The sequence below is a fragment of the Symphalangus syndactylus genome, chromosome 9 (genome assembly GCF_028878055.3).
Source record: "Symphalangus syndactylus isolate Jambi chromosome 9, NHGRI_mSymSyn1-v2.1_pri, whole genome shotgun sequence".
NCBI lineage: Eukaryota > Metazoa > Chordata > Mammalia > Primates > Hylobatidae > Symphalangus > Symphalangus syndactylus.
In genome coordinates, this window is record NC_072431.2 from 69,222,800 (window position 1) to 69,239,165 (window position 16,366).

The window sequence follows — 16,366 nt, forward strand, 5'->3', positions numbered from 1 at the left end:
CCCAAGGCCAAAGTCACTGGCTCCAACCTCTCTGCCTCCTGAGAAGAGTAGCAACAATTATCCAATAGAAAAATTAATCTCACTGGATGCAGTAGCTCATGCCTGTAATTCCAGCAATTTGGGAGGCTGAGGTGGGAGGATCGCTTGAGCCCAGGAGGTTGCAGTGAGCCATGATTGCACCACTGTACTCCAGCCTAAGTGACAGGGCACGATCCTGTCTTAAAAAAAGAAAAGAGAAAGAAAAAAAAGGCCAGGTGCAGTGGCTCACGCCTGCAATCCTAGCACTTTGGGAGGCTGAAGCAAGTGGATCACCTGAGGTCAGGAGATCGAGACCAGCCCCGGCAACATGGTGAAATCCAGTCTGTACTAAAAATACAAAAATTACCTGGGCGTGGTGACACTTTGAAACCACTGACCCTTCGGCTGGGCCTACGCATGTGCCCCAAAACAACCTTTTGTGTCCGAGGGCTCAAAACTCCACTCTCAGATGACGCTAACATCACCATTTTTTTTTTCAAGACAGAGTTTCGATCTTGTCACTCAGGTAGGAGTGCAATGGTGTGATCTCAGCTCACTGCAACCTCCGTCTCCTGGGTTCAGGCGATTCTCCTGCTTCAGCCTCCCGAGGAGCTACTATTACAGGCATGCATCACCACGCCTGGCTAATTTTTGTATTTTTAGTAGAGACAGAGTTTCGCCATGTTGGTCAGGCTGGTCTCAAACTCCTGACTTCAGGTGATCCTCCCACCTCGGCCTCCCAAAGTGCTGGGATTACAGGTGTGAGTCACTGTGCTGGGCCAACATCACCATTTTCTACAGATGGGCCCTATGACAAAACATGAGGCTTGATTACACCTGCACAGTGATATGTTTTGGATGCTTGTCCCCTCCACATTTCAGGTTGAAATATGATCTGCAGGGGTGGTTCCAAGATGGCCGAATAGGAACAGCTCCAGTCTACAGCTCCCAGCGTGAGCGACGCAGAAGACGGGTGATTTCTGCATTTCCAACTGAGGTACCGGTTCATCTCACTGGGGAGTGCCAAACAGTGGGTGCAGAACAGTGGGTGCAGTGCACCGAGCATGAGCCAAAGCAGGGCAAGGCATTGCCTGACCCGGGAAGCGCAAGGGGTCAGGGAATTCCCTTTCCTAGCCAAGGGAAGGGGGGACAAACGGCACCGGGAAAATCGGGTCACTCCCACCCTAATACTGTGCTTTTCTGACGGTCTTCGCAAACGGCACACCAGGAGATTATATTCCGTGCCTGGCTCAGAGGGTCCTACACCCATGGAGCCTCACTCATTGCTAGCACAGCAGTCTGAGATCTAACTACAACGCGGCAGTGAGGCTGGGGGAGACGCACTTGCCATTGCTGAGGCTTGAGTAGGTAAACAAAGTGGCCGGGAAGCTCGAACTGGGTGGATCCCACCACAGCTCAAGGAGGCCTGCCTGCCTCTGTAGACTCCACCTCTGGGGGCAGGGCATAGCTGAACAAAAGGCAGCAGAAACTTCTTCAGACTTAAATGTTCCAGTCTGACATCTTGGAAGAGAGTAGTGGTTCTCCCAGCACGGAGCTTGAGATCTGAGAACGGACAGACTGCCTCCTCAAGTGGGTCTTTGACCCCCTAGTAGCCTAACTGGGAGGCACCCCCCAGTAGGGGCAGACTGACACCTCACATGGCCGGGTACCCCTCTGAGACAAAACTTACAGAGGATTGATCAGGCAGCAACATTTGCTTTCACCAATATTCGCTGTTCTGCAGCCTCCGCTGCTGATACCCAGGCAAACAAGGTCTGGAGGGGACCTCCAGCAAACTCCAACTGACCTGCAGCTGAGGGTCCTGCCTGTTAGAAGGAAAACTAACAAACAGAAAGGACATGCACACCAAAACACCATCTGTACATCACCATCATCAAAGCCCAAAGGTAGATAAAACCACAAAGATGGGGAAAAAACAGAGCAGAAAAACTGAAAATTCTAAAAATCAAAGCACCTCTCCTCCTCCAAAGGAACGCAGCTCCTCACCAGCAACAGAACAAAGCTGGACAGAGAATGACTTTGACGAGTTGAGAGAAGAAGGCTACAGACGATCAAACTTCTCTGAGCTAAAGGAGGAAGTTTGAACCCAACGCAAAGAAGTTAAAAACCTTGAAAAAAGATTAGACGAATAGCTAACTAGAATAACCAATGCAGAGAAGTCCTTAAAGGACCTGATGGAGCTGAAAACCATGGCACAAGAACTACATGATTAATGCACGAGCTTCGGTAGCCGATTCGATCAACTGGAAGAAAGGGTATCAGTGAAGGAAGATCAAATGAATGAAATGAAGCGAGAAGAGAAGTTTAGAGAAAAAAGAATAAAAAGAAAAGAACAAAGTCTCCAAGAAATATGGGACTATGTGAAAAGACCAAATCTACATCTGATTGGTGTACCTGAAAGTGACGGGGAGAATGGAACCAAGTTGGAAAACACTCTGCAGGATATTATCCAGGAGAACTTCCCCAATCTAGCAAGGCAGGCCAACATTCAAATTCAGGAAATACAGAGAACGCCACAGAGATACTCCTCCAGAAGAGCAATACCAAGACACATAATTGTCAGATTCACCAAAGTTGAAATGAAGGAAAAAATGTTAAGGGCGGCCAGAGAGAAAGGTCGGGTTACCCACAAAGGGAAGCCCATCAGACTAACAGCTGATCTCTCGGCAGAAACTCTACAAGCCAGAAGAGAGTGGGGGCCAATATTCAACATTCTTAAAGAAAAGAATTTTCAACCTTGAATTTCATATCCAGCCAAACTAAGACTCATAAGTGAAGGAGAAATAAAATACTTTACAGACAAGCAAATGCTGAGAGATTTTGTCACCACCAGGCCTGCCCTACAAGAGCTCCTGAAGGAAGCACTAAACATGGAAAGGAACAACTGGTACCAGCCACTGCAAAAACATGCCAAATTGTAAAGACCATCGAGGCTAGGAAGAAACTGCATCAACTAATGAGCAAAATAACCAGCTAACATCATAATGACAGGATCAAATTCACACATAACAATATTAACCTTAAATGTAAATGGACTAAATGCTCCAATTAAAAGACACAGATGGGTAAATTGGATAGAGTCAAGACCCATCAGTGTGCTGTATTCAGGAAACCCATCTCATGTGCAGGGACACACATAGGCTCAAAATAAAGGGATGGAGGAAGATCTACCAAGCAAATGGAAAAGAAAAAAGGCAGGGGTTGCAATCCTAGTCTCTGATAAAACAGACTTTAAACCAACAAAGATCAAAAGAGACAAAGAAGGCCATTACATAATGGTAAAGGGATCAATTCAACAAGAAGAGCTAACTATCTTAAATATATATGCACCCAATACAGGAGCACCCGGATTCATAAAGCAAGTCCTTAGAGACCTACAAAGAGACTTAGACTCCCACACAATAATAATGGGAGAATTTAACACCCACTGTCAACATCAGACAGATCAATGAGACAGAAAGTTAACAAGGATATCCAGGAATTGAACTCAGCTCTGCACCAAGCAGACCTAATAGACATCTACAGAACTCTCCACCCCAAATCAGCAGAATATACATTCTTCTCAGCACCACACTGCACTTACTCCAAAATTGACCACATAGTTGGAAGTAAAGCACTCCTCAGCAAATGTGAAAGAACAGAAATTATAACAAACTGTCTCTCAGACCACAGTGCAATCAAACTAGAACTCAGGATTAAGAAACTCACTCAAAACTGCTCAACTACATGGAAACTGAACAACCTGCTCCTGAATGACTACTGGGTTCATAATGAAATGAAGGCAGAAATAAAGATGTTCTTTGAAACCAACAAGAACAAAGACACAACATACCAGAATCTCTGGGACACATTCAAAGCAGTGTGTAGAGAGAAATTTATAGCTAAATGCCCACAAGAGAAAGCAGGAAAGTTCTAGAAATGACACCCTAACATCACAATTAAAAGAACTAGAGAAGCAAGAGCAAACACATTCAAAAGCTAGCAGAAGGCAAGAAATAACTAAGATCAGAGCAGAACTGAAGGAGACAGAGACACAAAAAACCTTTCAAAAAATCAATGAATCCAGGAGCTGGTTTTTTGAAAACATCAACAAAATTGATAGACCACTAGCAAGACTAATAAAGAAGAAAAGAGAGAAGGATCAAATAGACGCAATAAAAAATGATAAAGGGGATATCACCACCGATCCCACAGAAATATAAACTACCATCAGAGAATACTATAAACACCTCTACACAAATAAACTAGAAAATCTAGAAGAAATGGATAAATTCCTCGACACATACACCCTCCCAAGACTAAACCAGGAAGAAGTTGAATCTCTGAATAGACCAATAACAGGCTCTGAAATTGAGACAATAATTAATAGCTACCAACCAAAAAAAGTCCAGGACCAGACAGATTCACAGCCGAATTCTACCAGAGGTACAAGGAAGAGCTGGTACCATTCCTTCTGAAACTATTCCAATCGATAGAAAAAGAGGGAATCCTCCCTAACTCATTTTATGAGGCCAGCATCATCCTGATACCAAAGGCTGGTGGAGACACAACAAAAAAAGAGAATTTTAGACCAATATCCTTGAAGAACATCGATGCAAAAATCCTCAATAAAATACTGGCAAACCAAATCCAGCAGCATATCAAAAAACTTATCCACCACGATCAAGTGGGCTTCATCCCTGGGATGCAAGGCTGGTTCAACATACGCAAATCAATAAACGTAATCCAGCATATAAACAGAACCAATGACAAAAAACACATGATTATCTCAATAGATGCAGAAAAGGCCTTTGACAAAATTCAACAGCCCTTCATGCTAAAAACTCTCAATAAATTAGGTATTGATGGGACGTATCTCAAAACAATAAGAGCTATCTATGACAAACCGACAGCCAATATCATACTGAATGGGCAAAAACTGGAAGCATTCCCTTTGAAAACTGGCACAAGACAAGGATGCCCTCTCTCACCACTCCTATTCAACACAGTGTTGGAAATTCTGGCCAGGGCAATCAGGCAGGAGAAAGAAATAAAGGGTATTCAATTAGGAAAAGAGGAAGTCAAATTGTGTCTCTTTGCAGATGACATGATTCTATATCTAGAAAATCCCATCATCTCAGCCCAAAATCTCCTTAAGCTGATGAGCAACTTCAGCAAAGTCCCAGGATTCAAAATCAATGTGCAAAAATCACAAGCATTCTTATACACCAGTAACAGACAAACAGAGAGCCAAATCATGAGTGAACTCCCATTCACAATTGCTTCAAAGAGAATAAAATACCTAGGAATCCAACTTACAAGGGATGTGAAGGACCTCTTCAAGGAGAACTACAAACCACTGCTCAATGAAATAAAAGAGGATACAAACAAATGGAAGAACATTCCATGCTCATGGGTTGGAAGAATCAATATCGTGAAAATGGCCATAATGCCCAAGGTAATTTATAGATTCAATGCCATCCCCATCAAGCTATCAATGACTTTCTTCACAGAATTGGAAAAAACTACTTTAAAGTTCATATGGCACCAAAAAAGAGCCCACATTGCCAAGTCAAGCCTAAGCCAAAAGAACAAAGCTGGAGGCATCATGCTACCTGACTTCAAACTATACTACAAGGCTACAGTAACCAAAACAGCATGGTACTGGTACCAAAACAGAGATATAAACCAATGGAACAGAACAGAGCCCTCAGAAATAATAGCACACATCTACAACTATCTGATCTCTGACAAACCTGACAAAAACAAGAAACGGGGAAGGAGTCCCTATTTAACAAATGGTGCTGGGAAAACTGGCTAGCCATATGTAGAAACCTGAAACTGGATCCCTTCCTTACACCTTATACAAAAATTAATTCAAGATGGATTAAAGACTTACATGTTAGACCTAAAACCATAAAAACCCTAGAAGAAAACCTAGGCAATACCATTCAGGACATAGGCGTGGGCAAGGATTTCATGTCTAAAACACCAAAAGCCAAAATTGACAAATGGGATCTAATTAAACTAAAGAGCTTCTGCACAGCAAAAGAAACTACCATCAGAGTGAACAGGCAACCTACAGAATGGGAGAATTTTTGCAATCTACTCATCTGACAAAGGGCTAATATCCAGAATCTACAAAGAACTCAAACAAATTTACAAGAAAAACACAACCCCATCAACAAGTGGGCAAAGGATATGAACAGACACTTCTCAAAAGAAGACATTTACGCAGCCAACAAACACATGAAAAAAATGATCATCATCACTGGCCATCAGAGAAATGCAAATCAAAACCACAATGAGACACCATCTCACACTAGTTAGAATGGCCATCATTAAAAAGTCAGGAAACAACAGGTGCTGGAGAGGATGTGGAGAAATAGGAACACTTTTACACTGTTGGTGGGACTGTAAACTGGTTCAACCATTGTGGAAGACAGTGTGGCGATTCCTCAGGGATCTACAACTAGAAATACCATTTGACCCAGCCATCCCATTATTGGGTATATACCCAAAGGATTATAAATCATGCTGCTATAAAGACACATGCACACGTATGTTTATTGCGGCACTATTCACAATAGCAAAGACCTGGAACCAACCCAAATGTCCAACAATGATAGACTGGATTAAGAAAATGTGGCACAGATACACCATGGAATACTATGCACCCATAAAGAATGATGAGTTCATGTCCTTTGTAGGGACATGGATGAAGCTGGAAACCATCATTCTCAGTAAACTATCGCAAGGACAAAAAACCAAACATCGCATGTTCTCACTCATAGGTGGGAATTGAACAATGGGAACACTTGGACACAGGAAGGGGGACATCACACACTGGGGCCTGTTGTGGGGTGGGGGGAGGGTGGAGGGATAGCATTAGGAGATATACCTAATGTACATGACAAGTTAATAGGTGCAGCACACCAAAATGGCACATGTATACATATGTAACAAACCTGCACGTTGTGCACATGTACCCTAGAACTTAAAGTATAATAATAAAAAAAAAATTAAAAAAAAAACCAACCAACCAACCAAACAACAGAAAAAAAAAAAAAAGAAATATGATCCGCAGTGTTGGAGATGGGGCTTGGTAGAAGATGTTTGGATCATGAATGGATTGGTGCCCATCCCACAGTAATGAGTTCACATCAAATCTGGTTGTTTAAAAAAAAAAAAAAAAGTCTGGGCCAGGTGCAGTGGCTCACACTTGTAATCCCAGCACTTTGGGAGGCCAAGGTGGGAGGATCACTTGAGCCCAGGAATTCAAGGCCAGCCTAGGCAACATAGCAAGACCCCACCTCTACAAAAAAGTTAAAAAAAAGAAAGAAAGGAAGAAAGAGAGAGAGAAAGAGAAAGAGAGAGAGAGAGAGGAAGAAAGAAAGAGAGAAAGAGAGAAAGAAAGAAAGAAAGAAAGAAAGAAAGAAAGAAAGAAAGAAAGAAAGAAAGAAAGAAAGAAAGAAAGAAAGCAAGCAAGCAAGCAAGCAAGCAAGCAAGCCAGCCAGCTCTGGTGCCTGTAGTCCCAGCTACTACTTGCGAGGTTGAGGTACGAAGATTGCTTGAGCCCAGGAGTTTGGGTCTGCAGTGAGCCATCATTGTGCCACTGCACTCCACCTTGCAGCCTGGATGACAATGTGAGGACCTGTCTCAAAGAAAAGAAAAAAGAGGCTGAGTATGGTGGCTCACACCTGTAATCCCAGCACTTTGGGAGGCTGAGGCAGGTGGATCACCTGAGGTCAGGTGTTCGAGACCAGCCATGCCAACATGGCGAAACCCCATCTCTATTAGAAATACAAAAATTAGCCGGCAATGGTGACAGGCACCTGTAATCCCAGTCACTCAGGAGGCTGAGGCAGGAGAATCGCTGGAACCCAGAGACGGAGGTTGCAGTGAGCCAAGATCATACCACTGCACTCCAGGCTGGGCAACAGAGTGAGACTCCATTAAAAAAAAAAAAAAAGAAAAAAAGAAGGAAAGGAGGAAAGAAGGAAGGAAGGAAGGAAGGAAGGAAGGAAGGAAGGAAGGAAGGAAGGAAGGAAGGAAATAATAATTAAAATGAGCCTAGCATCTCCTGCTCTTTCTCTTGCTCCCTCTCTTGCTCTGTGATATGCTGGTTTCCCTTCACTTTCTGCCATAAGTACAAGCTCCCTGAGGCCTCTCCAGAAGCAGATACTGACACTGTGCTTCCTGTACAGCCTGCAGAACCATGAGCCAAATAAACCTCTATTCTCGGCCAGGCACAGTGGCTCACATCTGCAATCCCAGCACTTTGGGAGGCCGAGGCGGGTGGATCACTTGAGAGGTCAAGAATACACGACCAGCCTGGCCAACATGGTAAAACCCCGTCTCTACTAAAAATACTAAAATTAGCTGCACATGGTGGCAGTCACCTATAATCCCACCTACTAGAGAAGCTGAGGCAGGAGAATCACTTGAACCCAGAGGTGGAGGACGCAGTGAGCTGAGATCACGCCACTGCACTCCAGGCTGGGTGACAGAGTGAGACTGTGTCTCAAAAATAAATAAATTAAAATTAAAATTAAAAAACCCCTCTGTTCTCTATAAATTACCCAGCCTCAGATATTTCTTTATAGCAACACAAAAACAGATTAACACACACAGAAACCCTGATTAGCTCACCTTTCCCACCCTCCCCTCACCGTTCCCCACACTGTAGAACATGCTGCCTTCTATCCCATAATATTCCCATTCCCTATTTTCAGGCAGGCAGATTTGAGATTTGTTCTCCTATCTCCTCACACAGCACTGCATTGTGAAATCTTTTCTCTTTCACAAAAACTCATTACCACAGTGACCGGCTTCTTGCACATGGGCAGAAAGGACCTGGTCACTAACAGGCACTGCTATAGGAGTTACCAGGACAGGCCAGGCACGGTGGCTCATGCCTGTAATCCCAGCCCTTTGAGACACGGAGGCAGGCAGATCACCTGAGGTCAGGAGTTCAAGACCAGCCTGGCCAACATGGTGAAACTCTGTCTCTACTAAAAATACAAAAAAAAAAAAAAAAAAAAAAATTAGCCAGGCATGGTGGCAGGTGCCTATAATCCAAGCTACTCAGGAGGCTGAGGGCAGGAGAATCGGTTGAACCCAGGAGGCAAGAGGTTGCAATGAGCCGAGATCGTGCCACGCTACACTCCAGCCTGGGCAACAAAACTCCATCCCCTCCCCCAAAAAAAAGATAAACGTTACCAGGACAGACAGTAGCCGCTTCTGTTGAGCAGATCTTCATGAATCTTTTGCATATGCAAGATGGAGCCCAAGTTCCAATTTGCTTGAGGGGGCCTAAATTATTTGAATCAATAAATCAAGGAAACTGAGTTATAAAATACTTTGTATGCTTTAGGAATGGATCCAGTGCCTGGGACAGAGGATTGAAGAAGCCAGGCAAGGTCCCTGTTCTCCCAAAACTTATGTTCTAGGAGGTTTACTCACAAGTAAACAAGACCAATGTTTCAGACGGCAGCAAGTGCTATAAAAAAAAATTGGTAAAGCAGGCAGTGTGCCGGGAGGGTAAGAGGCTCTCCCTTGAGATAAACATCAGGGCTGAGACTCATATAGAAAAGGGAGCCAGCCACGTGGAATGGAGTGGCAGAGCTGCCTAGGCAGGGAATGACCAATGCAAAGATCTTGAGAGGATGAGCTTGATATTGACAGAGCAGAGAGAACACGAGAAGGGCTGAGAAAGGCTACATTGGGCCTCTCCACCTACCAGCCATATATACTCTTGGGCAAGTTTCTTCCTTCTGTGTGTCTCAGTTTTTTCATTTGTAAAATGGGAATGTTACTAACATCAACCGCATTAACTTGTAAGGACTCAGTAATGTAAAACATGTAAAGTATGCTTGTCCAGCATAGAGTAGATGCTCAATAACTATTTGCTGTGATGATATGATGATGATGATGATGATGACGATGATGACATTGTTGTCATGAGCCTGCATTGTGAGGCTGTTGTTCACAATGATAAAAGCCTTAGGCACTATCTACCAGCTGGCCATATTATCACCCTTGGCCCTCACACTGCCTTCTCGTCCTTGCCATCTCCCTGGTTGGATTCTCACAAGCTCATCGTTGCCTGTAAGATGACCCTGTATCCATTTGTTAGGGCTGCCATAACAAAGGACCACAGGCCAGGTGGCTTCAACAATAGAAGTCTATTGTCTCACTGTTCTGGGGGCTAGAATTTGCCATCAAGGTTATCTGTAGGGTTGGTGCCCTCCAAGGGCCTTGGGCAAGAATCTGTTTCACGCCTCTCTCTGCTCGCTTCTTGGAGTCTGCTGGCAATCTTTAGGGTTGCTTGGCTTGTAGATCTCTGCCTTCATCTTCACACCATCTTCTAATGTTCTTCCTGTGTGTGTCTCTGTCCCAATTTCCCCTTTTATAAGGACACTAGTATTAGACTAGAGCCATCCTAATAGTCTCATTTTACCTCTATTATCCCAGTAGAAATCCTATCTCTAAATGAGGCCACATTCTGATGTACTTGAGGGTTGGGGTGCCAACATATTATTTTTCGGGAGGACACAATTCAACCCCATCATAGGCCCACGCATCACATTCAGGAGTCTATCATCAGTGCTGCCTCCCACTTGGGGGACCCTTTCCAATGAGTTACCTTCTCCCACATCCTGCTCTCAGCCAGGGAACATTCTGAACGTGCCTGCAAGACTAACCAGCTACCTTCCACCCATGTGCCTGCCCGGCAGGTATCATTTTTGTTGTTGTTGTTAGAGACAAGGTCTCACTCCGTGGTGTAGGCTGGAGTTCAGTAGCACAGTCATCGCTCACTGCAGCCTTGAACTCCCGAGCTCAAGAGATCCTTTCATCTCAGCCTCCCGGGCAGCTGGGACCACAGGTGCACATCACCACATCTGGCTATTTTTATTTTTTATTTTTATTCTTTTCTTTTTTTTTTTTTTTTCGAGACAGAATCTCACTCTGTCGCCCAGGCAGTGGCGTGATTTCGGCTCACTGTAACCTCCATCTCCTGAGTTCAAGTGATTCTCCTGCCTCAGCCTCCCAAGTAGCTTGGATTACAGGCACCCACTATCACCCAACTAAGTTTTGTATTTTAGTAGAGATGGGGTTTCACCATGTTGGCCAGGCTGGTCTCGAATGCCTGACCTCAAGTGAGCTGCCTGCCTTGGCCTCCCGAAGGGCTGGGAATACAGATGTGAGCCACCATCCCTGGTCTATACATTCTTTCCAAACCCAAAGCTATGAAGAGATTTCCTAGGTCTCTGCCTCCCCTATGGGGAGACCAGGTTCTCTGTGAAAACAAAACAAAACAGGATGTTCTGTTTATGCCAATATGACTGTGGCTTTAAGGCCTTCACTCTCACATCTGCGCCCATTTCTGTTGGTGTCTGATTTCCTGTGAGAGCCCCGGACAGCCACGATCTTCACACAGCTGGAGTTTGCATGGTGCAAGAGAGCAACACATGGAAGAGATGTTTCTAGGGTTCTGCAGTCCATTAGCATCTGGTGACTAGTGACAAGGTTTGATACAACCTGTCTATCTGCCAGGAACCACAGGTCTCAGCAGTCCAGAAGCCCAGCAAGGAGGAACAACACTGAGGAATCCACGGTTATGGTCCTAGAAGCACAAACTCGAGATGTTTCCCAGCCAAAGCTGTTGCACGTTGCCCTCCAGGAAAATTCAGGTCCTCAGACTTCAACTCCCAGCTACCAGCTGAGAGAGAGGCACCATAGAGATTAGAGTTTTTCCTAGTTTTTCTTTGGTTCTAAACGTGACAGGAAGCATTCCCCAGGCTACAGGCTTGTTCCTCTAGGCTGTACAAAATCTGATTCAGGTCTTTCCAAGCTGGGAAAGGTTATCTGAGGTCACTCCATGGGGGAGAAGAATAAACAACTCCAAATAAGGCACTGTTTGTCCCCAGACTGTTCCTGGCCAGTTGGACAAACACACTCAAATACACAGCTGTTTTGTCAGTATCTGAGCTATGTCCCTTTCATGGCTGGGTATCAATCAAAGCAACCACTAGAACAGGGTAGAACCTCAGTGTTCACACTGGGCTCCCCCGGCTACCAGAATCAAGCCCCTTTTCCTATAAATCAGTCACAAATAGTGAATGTTAAGACTGGCACTTCTTGCTTAGAGACCCAAATTCTGTTCCAAGAAGAGTATTTAAGGATCTTCCTCTAGCACTCTTGAGCTGCAGCAATCTTACCTGCCAGGGGACATTATTACAGCGAGATCACACCTAAGCGTGGGCTGCTCCACCAAAAAATATGCCCACTGTTCCACTAGGAGAGATCCTGCCTCTCTCTGCCCTTGGGGAACCTCTAGGGCAGACGTGGTGGCAGGATCTTGGTCAGAAATTGTCTGCCTGCTGACAGTACTGGATTTCTAGAAAGTTGTCAGCCAGGTGCACTGGCTCACTCCCATAATCCCAGCACTTTGGGAGGTCAAGGAGGGAGGACTGCTTGAGGCAAGGAGTTCAAGTCCAGCCTGGGTAATATAAAGAGATCTTGTCTCCACAAAATTAAAAAAAAAAAAAAAATAGCCAAGGATGGTGGTATGTGCCTACAGTCCCAGCTACTCAGGAGGCTGAAGCAGGAGGATCACTTGAGCCCAGGAGTTCAAGGCTGCAGTGAGCCATGATTCGTCACTGCACCCTAGTCTGGCCAAGAGAGTGAGAACCTGTCTCTAAAAAAATAAAAATAAAAAAGAAAAAGAAAGTTGTTAGAAAAAAGCCCTCTCTGAGTAAGGGGAGATCTGTACGGCTCCCTGGCCTTTCATCCCACGACATCCACTGGGTAGTTTCTGCCACTGGGCACTTGAAGGATGCTTTGAAGCACTCTGCCTGGTATCAGCCTGGGAGCTGGTCCTGGCTAACCTGGGCTTTGGTGGTTACAATGATTTTTCAGTGTGCCCAGCGCTCTTGACATGAGACGTTCATGTTTCCAAGGCAGCCTGAACCACTAACAATTCGCATTCCGGTGCAGTGGAGTAGACATTGGCCCAGAGTAACTTCTCTGTGAATTGGACACTAGGAGGGAGGTCTCCAAGACTGGGTCCCATGATGAGATGTCCCTGCAATGGTGTTGGAAGCATCCCTTTTACCAGGAAAGCCTCAGGCTAGATCACAGAAGGCTGGGGTTGGGAAAATAGAAATGGCTTCAACTCCTAGAAAGATAAAATAATGACCTAGGGCCAGACAAACTGCTTCTTTTACTAAGGAGGGTAGTACAATTAAAAAAGAAAAATAGGGGCATACTACGGGATTATTGACACCTTGTCCAGCGTCATGCAAAATGCCTTGGCCAAGCCAAACTTGAACTTGAACTTAACTCTCAAAGCTCGCCATCTACATGTCTGACGAGTGGCCCAGAAGAATTCATTTGCCGTCAGTGAAGGACTGGCCAAACATGCTTGATGAAAAATCCTCAAATATCCCGAATTAGCCTTTGAAGCTCTGGATTATAGAAGCAGAAGGTAAACTCACATGGGTACCGTCTTGAGGATACTTATGTGTTAGCAATGTCTCTACACACCACTCTTATTTGCAAAGGGCACTGAATACCCCAGATGTAAATGGCCTGAGAAACCTTTACCCCCCTTTTGCCCTGATATAACCATAGAGGGCCTCAGTGTCTCCCTCTATTAAAACTCAGATGTTGAAGTCCTAACCTCCAGTAGGGCTTTTAAGGAGGTTATGGGGTTAACTAAGGTCACAGGGTAAGGCTTAATCCGATAAGGCTGGTGTCCTTATAAGAAGAGGAAGAGAGCCAGGCCCAGTGTCTCCTGCCTGTAATCCCAATGCTTTGGGAGGCTGAAGAGAAAGGAAGATTACTTGAGCCCAGGAGTTGGAGACCAACTCAACATAATGAGAGCAATATAATGAGATCCTGTCTCTACAATTTTTTTTCTTTAAATTAGCTGGGCATGGTGGTGTGTGCTTTTAGTCCCAGCTACTCGGGAGGCTGAGGTGGGAAGATTGCTTGAGCCCAGGAGTTGGAGGTTGCAGTGAGCTATGTACCACTGCACTCCAGTTTGGACAACAGAGCATGATCACGTCTCTAAAGAAAATAATGATAGTTAATTAATTTTTAAAAAGAAAAGGAAGAAACACCAGGGATCTCACTCTCTCTGTCTGCATGCTCAGAGGGAAGGACATTTGAGGGCACTGTGAGAAATTGACCATCTGCAAGCCAGAAAGAGAGGCTTCACCAGAAACCAATCTTGCCAACACCTTGGACTTCCAGCCTCCAGAACAGTTAGAAAATATGTGTTGTTTAACAAGGTCAGGAGATTGAGACCATCCTGGCTAACATGGTGAAATCCTATCTCTACTAAAAATACAAAAAATTAGCCGAGCATGGTGGCGGGTGCCTGTAGTCCCAGCTACTTGGGAGGCTGAGGCAGGAGAGTGGCGTGAACCGGGAAGCGGAGGTTGCAGTGAGCTGAGATCGCGCCACTGCACTCCAGCCTGGGCAACAGAGTGAGACTGTCAGAAAAGAAAAGAAAAGAAAAGAAAAGAAAAGAAAAGAAAAGAAAAGAAAAGAAAAGAAAAGAAAAGAAAAAAAGAAAAAGTGTGTTAAGCCACCCGTTCTGTGATACTTCGTTAAGGCAGCCTGAGCAGACGAATAGAGCTTCATTTGGGTTTCAAAAAGCTCTATTCGTCTGCTCAGTCACTCAAAAAGTGAGTGATCCTATTTGGCCAGACAGAGATCCTTTGTACTAGGGAGGGCTGTAATGCCAACCTAGGGGCAATATATTAGTTTCCCATTTCTGCTGTAACAAATTACCCTAACTCTATGGCTTAAAACCACACAAATTTATTATCCTATAGCTCTGGATGTCAGAGGTCCAAAGTGAGTCTTATGGGGCTAAAATCAAGGTGGTAGCTGGGATGGTTCCCCCTGGAAGCTCAGCAAAGAATCCATTCCTTCCCTCTTCCAGCTCCCAGATACCAACCATGGCTCCCTCCTCCACCTTCAATGCCAGCTGAATAGCATTTTCTCCTCTCTCTAACCTCCTGCCTCGCTCTTGTAAGGACCCTTGCGGTTACGTTAAACCCACTCAGATACTCCAGGAGAATCTCTTAATCATATCTGCAAAAGTCCCTTTTGCCATATAAGGTAACATATTCAGAGGTTCCAAGGTTAGGACATGAACATCTTTGCAGGGGCCATCATTCAGCTAACACAGGTAACTAGTGGTCCAAAATCACCCAATGAGATTCTCTAGAACAGGACAAACCAAGGAGAACCTGGAAGGCCATCGGGGTCCAGCAATGGGCTTCCATGTTTAAGCAAAAAGAATGGCACGGGCCTAACAAATAATGGAAGATTGTTTTCCTAAGGAAACCAAGGAAAAGAAGGATTATAGACAAAACTGCTTGCATAGGACAGGACCAGCTGCTCAGAGAGGAGTCCTGAACACAGAATGCTGGGAAGAGCCCCCTGTATCTTCAGACCATGGTGCAAAGAGGCACTCTCTAGCAGCATCTGCCCAAATGTGGGCAGCCTGATGGAGAGTAGGCAGTCAGGCCCACAACACTAGGACCCAAGCCACAAAGCTTGGCTAATGCTCACATTGACTGGCCTGGAGGCAAGACTCCATCACTGTCTCTGTGCGTGGAAGCCAGCACAGAGCCATCCCTCGGGGAAGGGCACCATGAGTCCCCATGTCACCACCGTAGCAACCTACAGGCAGAGCTTGGTGCAGTTCAAGCTGGGCATCCCAACACATTGAGCCATGCTCACCACCATCCAGACATAAGTGCCCTACTGGGGCAAAGTGTTCTGTTTGTATCATAATCTCCTCACTCTAAGGGATGCACCTCCCATGGTGGGAGTGCTCTGGGGGACAGAGATGCAGAAGCCACCAGTTCCTTCTAAAGCTGCTTCGGGATGATGGGGCTGAACATCACAACCCCACCTGCAAAAACCTCAGTCACAGACTTCAAATCACAAAGCACTTCATGCACTTGTAAGTCTCTGTGAGTGGTGATGCTGGGTGTTGAGAGGACGCCAGGATTATCACCAAGACATGACCTCTGTCTACAGAGAGCTGTGATCGCCATGGATGAGACAGATGTTCACGAGATGACATAAACACCAGTCAAATTGATGGAAGTATAAAACAATGTACTAATTTATTAACAAATACCAGCAGAATGTACAAACAAATCGGTTGAGCCCATCTGACCTAGTGGGAGATCTTGATTGATGACATGGGAACTACCGGTCAGAGTTCATTCATTCATTCATTCATTTACCCATTTGGCAAATATTTGTTGAATGCGTTGCGTGCCAAGTACTGCACAAAACAAAGATATGCAAAGAC

At 45.0% G+C, this 16,366-nt stretch overlaps 1 protein-coding gene across 19 annotated transcripts in view; it reads right to left on the reverse strand.

The window, feature by feature from the left end:
* The window catches only part of CALN1 (calneuron 1), a 676,810-nt gene that overhangs the window by 366,841 nt on the left and 293,603 nt on the right, over positions 1 to 16,366 (reverse strand). Inside the window, exon 1 of one of the 19 annotated variants that reach the window (XM_055292960.2) lies at positions 9,761 to 12,242. The exons of 17 other annotated variants lie outside the window; for them this stretch is intronic. The gene's annotated coding sequence lies outside the window, so the exon portion shown is untranslated. Of the gene's footprint in view, positions 1 to 7,563; positions 7,771 to 9,760; positions 12,243 to 16,366 lie in introns of those variants that run through there. One more of the 19 variants, XM_063646437.1, reaches the window with a different exon arrangement.